At 41.9% G+C, this 15,388-nt stretch overlaps 1 pseudogene; it reads right to left on the bottom strand.

Moving 5' to 3' along the window:
- Positions 1-9,601: 9,601 nt before the first annotated feature.
- On the bottom strand, positions 9,602-10,389 carry LOC138434647 (small ribosomal subunit protein eS1-like; annotated as a pseudogene).
- Between the last annotated feature and the right edge of the window lie 4,999 nt (positions 10,390-15,388).

The following is a 15,388-nucleotide window of genomic DNA, read 5'->3' as shown; positions in this document are numbered from 1 at the left end:
TCTGCCCATGGGAGTCTCCAGGCAAGAACACTGAAGCAGGCTGCCATCCCCTTCTGCAGGTTCTCTACTTGTAAGACCCCTTCAGACTTTGCCATTAAAAAATTATTTTTTTTCCACTGAATTCGTCCTTCATTGTTGTCTGTGGGCTTTCTACAGTTTCAGTGTTCAGAAGCTGCTCTCTAGTCGTACTATAAAGGATTCTCATTGAGGTCACTCCTTAATTGCCGAGGATGGTGGAGCAGAAGACTGTTCACTCATCTCTATGAGAACACCAAAATCTCAACTAGCTATTGAACAACCATTGGCAGGATGATGTTGGAACCTACCGGAGAAAGATACCCCACATTCAAGGACAAAGGAGAAGGGTAAGAGGGGCACAATCAGGTTAAATTCAAATCCTATACCCGTCAAGTGGGTGACCCACAAACTGGAGAACAACAACACTAAAAAAATTCTTGCCCTCTTGCAAAGGTTCTAGACCCCACATTAGAATGCCCAACCTGGGAATCCAGCAAGGGACTAGGAATTCCCAGGGACTCTGACCTTGAAGGCCAGCAGGATTTGATTACAGGACTTCCATAGGACTGGGTGAGACAGAGATTTTTGGAGAGCATAAACAAAATCTCATGGGCACCAGGACCTAGGGATGAAGCAGTTAGCCCACAGGAGACTGAGTCAGACATGCCTGCGAATGTCTGAGGATCTCTGGAAGAGAGGTGGGTCAGCAGCTGCATGCTTCAGGGACAGGGACACTGGCAGCAGCAGTCCTGGGAGGGGCATGCTGACATAAATCATCTTAGACTTTGCTAATAACCATACTGTAGAGGGTGTAGACTCCAGGACTGGGGCTGCCTCAGGCCAAACAACTAACATGGAAGGAACATAGCCCCACCGTCAGTCACTCAGTCAATCAGTTCAGTTGCTCAGTCGTGTGTGACTCTTTACGACCCCATGGACTGCAGCACATCAGGCTTCCCTGTCCATCACCAATGCCCAGAGCTTACTCAAACTCATGTCCACTGAGTCGGTGATGCCATCCAAACATCTCATCCTCTGTTGTCCATTTCTCCTGCCTTAAATTTTTCCCAGAATCAGGGTATTTTCCAAGGAGTCAGTTCTTCACATCAGGTGGCCAAAGTATTGAAGTTTCAGCTTGAGCATCAGTGCTTCCATTGAATATTCAGGACTGATTTCCTTTAGGACTGACTGGTTTGATCCCCTTGAAGTCCAAGGGACTCTCAAGAGTCTTCTCCAACACCACAGTTCAAAAGAATCAATTCTTTGGCACTCAGCATCCTTTATAGTCCAACACTCATATCCATACATGACTACTGGAAAAACCATAATTTTGACTAGATGTATCTTTGTTGGCAAAGTAATGTCTCTGTATTTTAAGTAGACAGTTGGATTAAAGATTTATTGAGCATTGCCCTGCCAACCTAAGCAAGACCTAGTTTTCCCCACAGCCAGTCCCTCCCATCAGAAAGCTTATGCAAGCCTCTTATCCTCATCCATCAGTGGGTAGACAGAAGAAGCAAAAACTGTATCTTACAACCTTCAGAATGAAAACCACAATCACATATGGTTCTACTTACTGTTTTCTTTTCAGTCAGTCATTAGTTAAAGATAATCTCTAAGATGATCAGTATAATGTTGCATAATTATCTTTAGCAGGGAAGCATTGCTTTAGCATTAGAGGGGTCTTAGGTTACTTGTTGGATGCTGAAGTGAATGCCCTTGTCCATGCCACCTGAGCCCCCATGAAAGCATTTCTCTCAAAGATATGATTGCATCCCTGGTTCACTGTGTCCCAAATTCCTACTGTCACAAAGGCAATCTTTCTCCTTGGCTTTGCCTGTGGCCTCTCAGCAGTGGACACCTTTTTAAAATAGTTCTTTCTTCATAAACAGTGGGAGTCCGCTGACACATATTTTAGTACTGGGTGAACAATTTGCACACTTTTCCAGCTTTGGTTTCAATTATAATTATTAAAATAGACTCTATGTTTTATAGCAATTTTAGGTTCATAGCAAAATTTAGCAGAAGGAACAGAGTTTTCCCATTTACCTCCTATCCCCCCACACACAACCTGTTTATTATCAACATCCCCACCACAGTGGCACATCGGTTACAACTGATGGTTCGACACTTGACACACCGTTATCACCTGGAGTCCGCAGGGTTCACTCTCGGTGTTGCATGGTCTACGGATTTGGATAAATGTATAATGACAAGTATCCACTGTGGTTTCAATTGTTTTCTAAATGACACAGACTCAATGGGGAATGAAAAATGAGCTGATCTCTTTCCCTTAGGGACACAGTAAAACCTTCCTGTTGACTCTGTTCCTGACTTTCTGCTTAAGCACAGCACCATAAAGAAAGGTTTCAGGATGATTTATTTGAAGGACAGCCATGAAAGAATCTGGCTTATTAGGGGCCAGGTGGACTTGTGTGGGCATTGAGGGGCACTGAGCTGGATATTCTGTCCTGGAAAACTGTGCTGCCCTGAAAATCAAACATAAGAGATCTGATCTTCATTTTGTACTTCCCATGTAGCCAGTTTCATATGAGGTACTCGGTGCATTATAAAAACAGGAAACAAGTATCTCAAAGTCAAGGAGCTAGGGGTGTGTGTGTGTGTGTGTGTGTGTGTGTGTGCAAATGTGCATATACATGTGTGCACATATGCATGCATGTGTGGGTAGATATATGCATATATGTATATGTGTGTGAATGTATGTGTGTGTATGACTAGATATATATGTGTATTGGGGAAGTATATGTGTATCTGTGTGTGTGTGGGGGGTATATTTGGAGACTGACACATCACCTAAAGGTCGCTATTGCAGGAGTAGGTGTCACCATAGAAATTACCAACATAAGAAGAAGTGTTGAGGGACCAGGGGTGAAGAAACCAAGCTGGGAGCACACCGCTTGTAGGGGCTAGAAAGGCAGCACTGGGCACTCCTGTCGAAAGAACAATGAAATGGGTGTCCAGAGGTCTAGGCTCCATAGGGTGACTGTATCCTTAAGCCTCAGCCTTTCCTTGGAGCAACAAAGTCAAGATATTATCTAGGGGATGGAACTAGATGACAAACACAAGAATGCTTGTAAGCTATAAAGTACCATGTAGCATACTTATTAGTCAAACAAATCATGAAGGAGAAGATTTGAGGTGGGTGCAGGGTGGGAAGAAGCGAGAAGCAAGGGTTTGGGGTAGAATCTGATTCTAGATATATTTGGCCCCAGGAGTCTGGTCTGTGTGTCTGATTTGGCTGGTCAGAAAGTACCAAGCCTGGAGGTATAGGAATGAGTGAAGCCCAATAAAGGAAATGGTAGTGAAAAGAAAACATCCATGCAGCAGTCTGTGTAGGGATGGGAGGTTGGGGAGGGCAGTGAGGACAAGCATTACACCCAGTCTAGGGTGGGGCATAATGCTTTTGCATCCCTACTTCTTGCAGATATTAGAGCAGTACCAACCAGGCTGTCAGGCACTCATGAGAGTGAATTATTGCAAATTTGTCCTTGGAGGCTACGGTTCACTCCCTGTTCTTATAAGCCTTCATGACAGAAGTGTCATGTTGTAAAACAAAAATAAAAAATTATTATTGCACTAATTCTCCAAAGAAGCAAACCTCCAAACTCTGAAAACAAAAGATAATTTGCTTGCTATGTCAATTTCCTTATTTTTATTTCTGATAAAATGGTTTAAAGGCATGCATAGTTCAACTGATGACATTCACTTCAAAAGAGAATAGATTAACTTCATTTAAATCTACACAATAAATGAGTTACATTTCATTTGTGAGTCATTTGCCATTTTTTTTTTATCTTACAGATAATTCATTTCTGAGGATCATCATCATTGGCACCTAGTGACATTGATATAGCTGGTAAGATTACACACGCACACACTTACCTTCCTAAGTTTTCAGTTGAAAGCTTACAGATCAGAGATCTGAATGTTATCTATTTTCCCTCAAGGGCTTGACAAGGCTTTTGCTTGGTTTACTTCTACGTGAGGCTCTGAAGGCTTTGAGCCCCCACTGATATGGCATCATTTATACTGTGTTTGAAATGACCACCGCTATATCTGTCCTGATGAGCTATTTCAAGGACACATGCTGTAAAAATGGATCTGGGACTGCTCTTAAAAGAGGATAATGAATCTCCCTGATATAAATATGAACTGTGAATCCATCCAAAGAGAATAGTCAGTGAAAGTTTCCCAGAGTTGGTGAAATGGGAACAGTGATGTATTAATATTTCCATATCAGCGAAACACCCTTGATTAAATAGTTTGCAGTAAAATGCCAAAACTGATAGTATAAAGTGACAGATCTTTAAAGAGAACACGGTTTTAGTCATATTTCTGGACCCAACAAAGGATACATTTCCACTGGCTGGTCTTGTTGAGGTGTGAGAGAACTTCCACAGTTCAGGAGTTAGTTTCTTGGTCATCTTGAAGTCACAGCACACTGGCAGACTCTTCCTGTTCCTGAGGGCAAAGCTAGAAAAACAGTGAGAGCTGCAGGTGTGGAGACATCATGCTTTATGCACCAACATAGACTTTGCCCTATTCCAAACCTTCCTGACCCATTCCTCTGACACCTTGGTAGTCTACCATGCACACACAGTCAGGTGCGTGATACACAACTGCCTACTTCCTTGGCTCCCTGTGGGTTGGCAGCTGTTTGGAAGCTGAAGCTCTTCTCGACCACCTTTGGTTTCTTGGCACTTGCTGTGGAAACTGGAATATTGGGATTTCTGGGAAATGTTGGTTGCATGAATAGAAACTACAGGACATTGCATGGCTGCCAGGTGTGGGGCCCACTCCGTTCACCACCTCACCTGCATGCTCTTGCATATCTACAGGGAGGGCCATCAGCCCTTTGCACATATGAGGAAACAGGTAAGAGTGTTGCGGTCTTCTCCAGGCTCTCACTGTGGGTATCAGATGGAGCTGGGCTGTGAATCTAATGTGCATCCACAATGCCTGGGGTTCTCTTGTGCAGGCTTTGAGCTCTTTAGGTTCTGAGGTGTCCTTTAGTCACAAGACTGGTGTTTTGGTCAGGGCTCTGCTGCCAACCTGCCTTAGGACAGCATCACTTATCTGCCTCTCTCTGGGGGGCAGGTATTGGGACGGGAAGTGCCTGTGGCTCAGAGGCTTGTGAGATGAGAATGGGTATGTGTTTTGAAAAGAATATAATGGAAATCATTGGTCCCCTGGCCCTAGCCCTCAAGCACATGAAAGGGTATGTAGAGTAGCATGAGGGGCTGGGGAAGGTCCCATCTCTGCTGCTATCTCTGCCTACTTGCTTTCCAGGCCCCAGCGTTTTAGAAACGAATTAATTTTTTAAATACAGAAATCTAAATGACTTTAGAAAAAAATTCTCTACCATGTGCACCTTGAAGGTTTTTGTTGTTGTTTGTTTGTTTGTTTTAACAGATTTTACTCATGTGACAAATGGATCTCCCAGTCAAAGCCAAGTCACCCATCTCTTTGCAATATCCATGCAAAGAGAACTGAAGTAACAAACCATGTCCATTACTTGGTTGACTTGTCTTTGCTCCTAGGCCTTTGCTTCTTCCTCACCATCTTCTCACACCTTTGCTTATAGTTACTTCAAATTAACCAGAAGTTTAAATTTCAAATCATTCAGACTAAAGAGGCCCCAGAGCTATGAAATTCATCCTAAATTTTTTTTTTTAGCAAGAGACGGAGGCCTCTCTGAGCAATGTGATATCACAAATAGCCAGGCCATCCCTGACCACTAAGAGTAGAGGTGATTAGAGCTTGAGATGGACATGAGAGGATAGCCAGAGGTCTGCTTAGAGGAACAGCAGACATCAAAACCCATTGTCCCTGGACCTTCAGACTATTTCTAAGACACACAAAGAGACCCAGTTTCATGACTTTACCACTGATTTTTGAAGCCAGTCCCATTTCATTTCTGTCGTTACTTTCCAGGCAGCTGTGACTCAGAGATAGTGTACCTGGTGCTTGACACTGTCTGAGTTTGAATTCTGGTCCCATCATTTATGAGCTGTGTTACCTTGGACCAGCTACTTAACTTCTCTGAGCCTCACTCTTTTATGTTTAATTGGGAAAAACTGAGGAACTGCCTGATAAGTTTTCAGTAGACCAGTGTTCAAGTTCTGGTTAATTTGTTGCATGTCCTTAAGGAAGTTTTGGTGGCTCTCTGGTAATATCCACAGAGTGAAAATGTTGGAATAGATATTTCTTCTCCTGTGCCCAGCTACACTGCAGGCTATTCAGTTCACAAAGTCATTTGCAAAGATCTTATTGTTGTACAAATTTAAATAAATCGATTAACCACATGTGAGATGCACTTTCATTTACATCATCTCACATAATTATACAGACATCCCAGGTCTGGTTGCTGAGGACTTGCCTCAAGTGGACACTCATCAAATATGAGTGCATCTCATCAAATATGAAGTTTAGTCATCAAAGGATGAAATACATTCCCTTCAGTGCATTTTAATTTGACTCTGAAACCATCCTGAAAGAATAAACCCATTGATCAGTGACCTCCCTATTTCCATCTTTCTTCACCTTTGAAATCTAATCCAAAAGCAGATCTAAAATAGTTAAAGGTGAGATGGAGGGCCCCCACCAGAGGCCAGTAGGGCCTGACCTAAAGGGACTTCGCTGGGAAGATTGAAGGTCTGAGGACATAGTTCCTGGTTTATTTGCCACTGTTCAATTACATGCCTTCCATGTCTTTCAGAGCAGTTAGCCACTTTAGCCCAGTTCAATCTGATGTGAGCCTGCATAAAGATGCTATTGTTTCATCAACCAGTGGAGACAAGGATTCCCAGAGAGGTTGGACCTTGGTCATTTTCGGGGGGTGGGGGGTGGTGAGTGCAGTGAAGTGGCAGAGATACGTATCCTGGCACACTTGTCCCCAGAGTCTGGTTCCTTCTGCTCATTATTTCCTCTGCCTCCCACTTATGGTTGCTTTGCAATTCCCATACAACTGGGACTCTGACTTTGCATCCTTAAGCAGTCAAACTAAGCTCAGAGGTTTTGATTCCTAGTTGGCCTACAACTCCAGGAAGACCCAAGGACAGAAGATGTCGTGGAGATGAGAGTGCAATCCCTCAGGTGTTATCTTGGAATAGAATCATGCATGTGCTTATGCCCAAGATGTGATATATGTGTTACACAGTACTCATTTAGAAAAATGTCCATTTCACCCCTGGATAGCCCTTGAAAGTTTATAAAGCACTTTCCTATATGATTGACATTTAATCCTTACAATTCCTCTAGGAGGTAGGTATTCTAATCCCACGTACAGGCCAGAAGCAGTGCCAGACCTAGGTGCCCGATCCTTACCCAAGTGCTAGGGCACAGGAGCAGAGGTCTGGGTCTATTATGCATCTTCTCACTAGATCAGGTGCCAGGCTTTCCTCCCACCAGACTTCCTCCTATTCAGTGGCCTAGGGGCAGAGTAAATTCTCAAGACCACGAAGAAGTGAACAACAATGCCTGGGCTGAGGACATGTCTCCTAACATAAGACTAACTTTAAATTAGAAATCAGAATATTGCTGGAAGCAAACACTGACCGGTTCTCTGCCCAGCTCTGTTGCAGCCTCGGATACACAGAGCCACAATGTGGGGTGGGTCAGAGGAGGGTATGAGGGCTCATGTTCAGGACCCTCAAACTCCAAATTTTGGCCATCTACTTAATGCTTCAGGTTCCCCATTTGCAAGGTGGGATGGCAGTGTGAATTGGTTGAGATATGACTGGCATAAGGCCTGGGCCCAAGCAAGTTCTCAATACACTGTCTTTTTTTTTTTTTTTTCCAAATTAAGGACTCTTTTACACTATTTTATTTTACCCTTATTAAAAAAAAAAAACTTTTTTTTTTGTTTTTACAATATTGTATTTGTTTTGCCACACATCAACATGAATCCACCACGGGTGTACACATGTTCCCAATCCCGAAACCCCCTCCCACCTCCCCCACACACACCATTCCTCCGGGTCATCCCAGTACACCAGCCCCAAGCATCCTGCACCCTGCCTCAGTACACAGTCTTTATTGCTCCTGCCATTTTTGTTCCTATCTTGTACTGGACTCCCACAAGGCCCCTCCTTGCCATCCTTGATTTGCTTTGTTTTTCACTTTCTGTGGTTGCATTTTCTTTGTAAGCACACACTGTTCATCTATATTAGACGTGAGTATCCTATAATCATTGCAGCCCTCCCTCCAGAATATCTATTAGAGACCTTCTGGGCAAGGTGATCTCCTAAGGGACCTAAACAGCCCTTGTGATACCAGATTATCAAGCAAGATGTGGTGTATCAGATGTCAGGGTGGCACTGACAGGGTACTTCCCAAGCCTCCCATAGGAGGTGGTGCTTTACACTCCCATGAGGAATCATACTGCCCATAGTAGGGCTGGGAAGAATGCTCATTTGCTGCATCAGCCTAAACACCTCCAACGGGGTCCAGGTATGTATTTCTCTTCTCCATCTTCTGATTTCTTGATGCTTTTGATATCTGCTGGATTCATGGATTTCCACGCTGCTTACTGATTGATGGATTTTCCTAGACTTCATAGATTATTTGTGATCCTAGGGCCAACTTTTCCGTCTGTCTTCCGGCCCTTTAACCTCCTTTGACAGAATGGCTGTGAGCACCAATTGGAAAACAACAATGAAAAGAATTTCTTATAGCTCGGCATGGCCCAGCAGTAGAAAGATATTTTGTTTGTATGTTTTTAGCTTCTATCATTCTCTTTGTTTTTATGATGGTTAACCCTAAGCCTTATCACTAGTAAATAAAACCATGATGTTGGTAGTCACTGACCTTACAATAATTATTTATTTAAACATCCTAAGACTTACCCTTTTGCTTTTCTTATTTCCTTTTGAGTTGTAAAAAAAGTTCCCCAATTTAATCAGACCTAAGCTCTCCTGCTTCCATTATTAAGCAGTCTGTCACTTGAAGCTTTCTAGAACTGCACATCTATTGCCCCTCCATAGATGACCATCAACATCCTTGGATCTGTTTCCCTCTTCTCTTGAGATCCAGATGTCAGGAACTCATTTAACATCAATCTATCCAAACCAGATCCTCCTGGAGCTCCCACACCTGTGAAGAGTATCCCAGTGGTACAGTAAAGGTCATTTAGGCTCCTCCCACTATCCCTCTCCTCATGTACAGTAAATGACCAATCCACTTTGTCTATTTATTTATTTTTTTGGCCCTGCTGAGCAGCTTGTGGGATGTTAATTTCCCCAACCAGGGATTGAACCTTGGACCTGGGCAGTAAAGCCATGGAGTCTTAACCACTGGGTTGCCAGAGAATTCCCCTACATTACTTTCTCACATCCTCTTTTCCATTCCCATCCCTCTTCCTTTATCCCAGTATTTTTATTTTACATTTATATAATTGAAATAGCCAAATAGAGCATCTTAATTTCTACAAGCTCATCTGTAGTTTGTTCCTTTGCAATCGGTCTTTCCCAACCATCCCATAAATGCTCTGAGGATTATTTGCAAAATTCATTTTTTTTCAACAAATAAGATCTTTTATTTGTCACCATTAAAAGTCTGCATTTTAAACAGATTCTTGGACTGGTGGCTTATATCCATCATCCCGTTCAACTTTAGCACCTGTCTCACCCCCAACAGCTTTTCCAGAACTACTACCTTCAACATGTAACTCCATGAGTTTTCCCAGTTCAAACTTGGGCTTCTTCAGAATTTTTTTCTTTTCTAATGAAGACATCATGGAGCGGGTAAATAGATTGGCAAGCTTTTTCTATGTTTTTCCCAATGCTATCCGGAATCAATTTATTGACCAACTCTTTCAAGTCATTTGTCTGCACCTTTCAGGTCATGATTTCCATCATCTTCTTGCAAATCTGGTGCACCTGCTGGTGCTGGGCATAAGAAGTCATCTGAATCTGATTGCTGCATATTTTTTTTATTAGAACCCACACAAAACAGATGAAGCAAGTAACCATTGGTAGTCTTGACATCAACATGAGCTTTAATCATGTTTTGCTGTTTTTTGATCCATGCCATGGAAAGATCCATGCTATGTAAGTTAATTAAGAATTTTTTGCCCTGAACATCCTCAGTAATTAGTTTGAGTTTTCTAAATGCAACGTCATCATTGTGTAGATCAGCAAGACTCACTTCAAAAACATGCCCCTTGAGGTCATCAGATGCAATTTTGGTTCCTTGAGATCTTGTGACCAATACTTTACCAATATTCCTTATATTGAACATAGCTGATGCTTTCACATCACACCAATCTTTTTTAGAAAATGGTTCAACCACTTTCTTCTTGGCTCCCCTTTTGCCTCCTTTCATAAGGTGCTTGTTTTTGCCAACCACCATGGTGCTGCTCAGAGGGCCAAAAATGGCAAAATTCTTTATTCTTCTCATATTATTCCCTTGCAAAATTATTTTGTGGTTCTTGTTGGTTTATTGGTTTAAACCCCAAGCCCTTACTGTGATATTTAACACTGTCCACAGCCCTCTCCAAACTTGTCTCACAATGTTTTTCAAAGACTTCATCTTCTTCAAAAAACATTTCTATTCTACGTTTTCCTAACATGTCCACAGTTCTTCATCTTTGTAGCTTTCATTTACTTATCAAGTAATTCGTGGACCAATACTCAATGACAAGGCCTGGGCTAGGTCCTGCTGATGATACAGCCTCTTTTCTCTAAAAAACACACCTACTCCCTCATGCTATTTCTGTCACAGAGATGGCCTGCCCTCTTCCTTGTGACACCCTTCTCTTGAAGTCCTGCAGTGAGATGGGATATGCCTGACTTTGTGAAAAACATTTTCCAACATGTATCAAGAAATTCAAAGACATTCTTGCCCTTTGAACTAGTGATCTCCACTTTTTGGGAATCTAAGGATATAATCCAAACTGCAGAAAAATAGTTTGTGTAAAAAGATCCACTTTGCTACCTTATTCAACTTTATTTATAGTATTGAAAATGGAGATAAAATATATAATACAGGATGACATAATCAAAAATAATATGATTATAAGAATAATAGAAGATTTTAAACTCTACTTGATAAACTTTGAGAAATATATTACATTTGTTCAATTTCCAAGTACAGAAGCTTCTCATAATATTAGAAAACACCCATGATGAATTATTTGAGAAAAATCATACTGAAAGAATGCATATGTATTTGTGCATTTGTGTATGTATTTAATCTTTATAACTGTTTAACAAATTATTTTAAAATTATATATAGTAAAAAAGACTATGATTAAACAAATTACAATATTACCAGTGATTATCTCCAGAATATAGATTGTAGATAATTTCTTTTTAATTTCTTTTTTATGTCTTCCAAATTTTCAATGTAACAAACATGTATTATTTTCACATGATTTATTTTTAACTGCACTTGTGACTTAGCCAATTCTGTGCAGGTGTTTTAGTGCCTAGATATACTTCAATTTGGCTGCAGCTCATTTTCAGGTCACCAAAATGCACATCCCTTTCTATGAGCTCAAGTAACACTCACCACCTTTGTCATATGATTTGGGCATATCATATAACACAATATACTTTAATTGTTCGAGTAAGGAATTTTCTCCTCAATTAAATTGTGAGCAAACAGGAAACATGGCTTAGGCATTACTGTTCCCTCAACACTGAGCCAGTTGACGTGTGGAAAACAAACAAATCTCTGTGGGAATAATCTGTGTTAATAAGTATTAAGGCCTTTTAGTATTAAAGGATCATATAAGTAGCAAGTTACTCCTTGATTTGAAAGGAATAAGAAGGGAAGAACATGAAGACTGGCATTGTTTAAGTCCTTGCTGGGGCAAGCTTGTTAATGGCCACCTGATATTATGACTATTTTATATTCTTCCAAACAGTTGTATGGGGTAGGTGCTTTTGCTCATTTAATAGATAAAAAGATGGAGGCCTTGGGGTGAAGGTCCCAAACCCTAGATCACACAGCTAGTGAGTGTCAGTTCTGGCCATCAATCCAAGCTTGCCTGGCTTCAAAGCTCACTCTCCTTCCACTGATTTTTCACATGATAAAATTCGGTTGCAGCAGAGACTTCTGACATGACAGACATACTTTCCCATCCCTCCTCCTTTCCTAGCCAGATGTGTGGTTAAGGGAAACCTAAAAGTCAGAATGAGAAAACAAAAGTACAGCTTCTAGTTTCCAGGTGTATTAAGATATCCTGCATAATTAATATTGCCATGTGTATCACTGACCCTGTCCATGATGCCAACTATCTTGCTGTTTACACTTTGCACAGTGTTCATTGAACCCAGGTTAGGAAAGGTGCAAGCTAAGACGCTGGAAGAAGATTCAAAGAGCTGTACAAAGTGCAGATATATTTATTCTTTCCTGGCTGATGCTGCAGCTATACCACAATGCTCTCCTCTCATGGTTGACCCAACAGACAGAGCCATGATGCAGCAATGATGCTGCTGCTTTCTCAGAGAAGCTCACATATGTGTACAGAACATGACAAAGCAAGTACCTTGTGACACTCATGTGCAGTGGTATAAGTGATCTCAGCTGTTACATAATCATTATATGCCGGGGTCCTGCCCCAGGGGATCCAGGGAATTCAAAGGGGAGATAGTGTAGGTGAGGAAAACTTATTTATTTAGAAATATAAAAGAAATTAAGAAGGAATAGTATAGTAGGAAAATTTAGTGGAGAAAAGATGCTGAATAACTTGGTTTACAGGGAAAGCTAATAAAACCTCAGGACAAGAGATTTGCACCATCTATGTTAGGCCACTGGTGTCCGTTTGAATAGCAGAGGGTACCCCACCTTGGGTTCCATCTCTCCTGGATCTTAGAAGCCAGGGCAAGTAAATAAACATGGCGAGCCTCCACGCCCCAGATGGGAATTCAGCCTGAAAATAGAGTAAAGAAGACACGGGGCAAATCAGTCCAGTGACTGGCCCATCCTCCATTGTCCGGAAAGGCCTTATATACTTTTGATTTTACATAGAGATCAATGGATAATACAAAATTATGCAGCATCAGCAGCCCTGACTCTTATCAAGATCAGGCTTTCTCTCTGCATACCTAGTTGTATACATAAGTCTTAGGTGATTTACATCATCTTCTGGCCAGAAGGCTAATTAACATTTTACAGCCCTTTTCTGATAAGGGTAATAGTGTTGTTCTTCCCAAAGTCTGGTGCCACTCTCAGAAAGCACTAACTGAAGTTACATTCTTACATAGCAAGGATACAACATTTTATAACAAGAAGGTGGAGTACAGTGATTTATAACAAAGAGAAAATTAATTAACTCAAAAGTCTAGTATTGCTAACATCAAGACTACTATATTCCTATTTCTGCATCCCGATTACATTGATTAATATCCTCCCAGGTGCCTAAAAGATAAAGGATATGGATGCCTGGCCGCAAACATTAACTCAACAATGGAACCCTTCACCAAACTAATTCTTAGCTCTAAAAGGCTCTATATCTTTAAGATGTTTTAAGCTTCGTGCCTCTCATGGTTGGGGGCTGTAAACAATCCATAAGTTGTAAAGTCCAGGCAGACCGGTCAAATAAGTTGAAAAGCAATCAAAGGGGTTTAAGCCGAGACATTCTTTTTATATGCAGGAGACTGAACTGGAACCCTAAGTTAATTCCTTTTAGAGGCAAAAGAGTGGAAAGCATAGTACAATAAGGCAGGCAGATTTTTGGGTTAGATGTTCAGGAAAACCCAGGGGGAACACCTGAAGCCTGAATTGCCTTGCCCATCAGGTCTCTCCACATGACCTTGTCATGGGTGGGATCGCCCGTGCTGGCTCCCGGCAATTATGTACAAAATGTGGGGCAAGAGAGCCTGACCACACCATCTTGGCTAATTTGCCCTTTCTCTACACTGTGTAGTTGAAATCACTGTTGAAATTAGTGAGAATTGAGTATTCAGAGGTTGCCACATCAATTGCCTTTGGCAGACACTCAAAGGCAGGCAGAGGAGTGAGAAAACTTTGTAATGAAGAACAAAGAAGGCTTCAGGTGTGCCTTGACTGGAGGCTACTGGCCCAGGGAAGCTGCAAGTGAGGTAATAAGGAGCAGGAGTCTGTGTGGTTGGTTGGTCATAGGTTGGAGGCAGGGGCAAAAATTAAGGAAATTGTCAATTATGTCAAGATGCATGGAGGGCCAGGGGCAGAACTGCCTCCTTTATTCTGGCACTCTGAGAACCCACTCTGTTCCTGACTGAGAACACCAGCCCCCCTCTGCCCCTCCCCACCCACCCCACCTGCCCCAGCCACACGGCCATTGCCTCCCTGGAACATGCACTTTAGGAGGCAAGAACACAGGCACAAGTCACCCTTAACAAAAAATCAACCCAAATTACTCAACCAACATTTCATACCAAGGACAAAAAAAAAAAAAAAAAAAAAGAAGAGGGACCTCAGATATGCAGATGACACCACCCTTATGGAAGAAAGTGAAGAACTAAAGAGCCTGTTGATGAAAGTGAAAGAGGAGAGTGAAAAAGTAGGCTTAAAACTCAACATTCAGAAAACTAAAACCATGGCATCCGGTCCCATCACTTCCTGGGAAATAGATGGGGAAACAGTGGAAACAGTGGCATACTTTGTTTTGGGGGGGGGCTCCAAAAACACTGCAGATGGTGACTGCAGCCATGAAATTAAAAGACGCTTGCTCCTTGGAAGGAAGCTTATGATCAACTTAGACAGCATATTAAAAAGCAGAGACACTACTTTGCCAGCAAATATCCATCTCGTCAAGGCTATGGTTTTTCCAGTAGTCATGTATGAATGTGAGAATTGGCCTATGAAGAAAGCTGAGCACTGAAGAATTGATGCTTTTGAACTATGGTGTTGGAGAAGATTCTTGAGAGTCCCCTGGACTGCAAGGGGACCCAACAAGTCCATCCTAAAGGAGATCAGTCCTGAGGGTTCACTGGAAGGACTGATGTTGAAGCAGAAACTCCAATAATTTGGCCACCTGATGCGAAGAGCTGACTTGTTGCAAGAGAGCCTGATGCTGGGAAAGATTGAAGTCAGGAGGAGAGGGGATGACAATGGATGCGATGGCTGGAAGGCATTACTGACTCAATGGCAATGAGTTTGAGTAAACTCCAGGAGTTGGTGATGGACAGGGAGGCCTGGTGTGCTGTGGCCCATGGGGTCACAAAGTGTCGGACATGACTGAGTGACTGAACTCAACTGATTCTTTACTTTTTTGTACTTCATTTTGAGTAAACTTTATTGACCTGTGTTTGTCTTTACGTCTCTTATCTTCACCTGCGGTTAATTTCAATTAAATGCATGCAATGAGTTCTTAGTCTCAAAACAGTTGTTTCTTAGCTTTCAGAATATACAGTTGAGCTTT

The sequence above is a fragment of the Ovis canadensis genome, chromosome 2 (assembly GCF_042477335.2).
Source record: "Ovis canadensis isolate MfBH-ARS-UI-01 breed Bighorn chromosome 2, ARS-UI_OviCan_v2, whole genome shotgun sequence".
Taxonomy (NCBI): Eukaryota; Metazoa; Chordata; class Mammalia; order Artiodactyla; family Bovidae; genus Ovis; species Ovis canadensis.
This window is presented reverse-complemented; position numbering and strand designations above follow the sequence as displayed.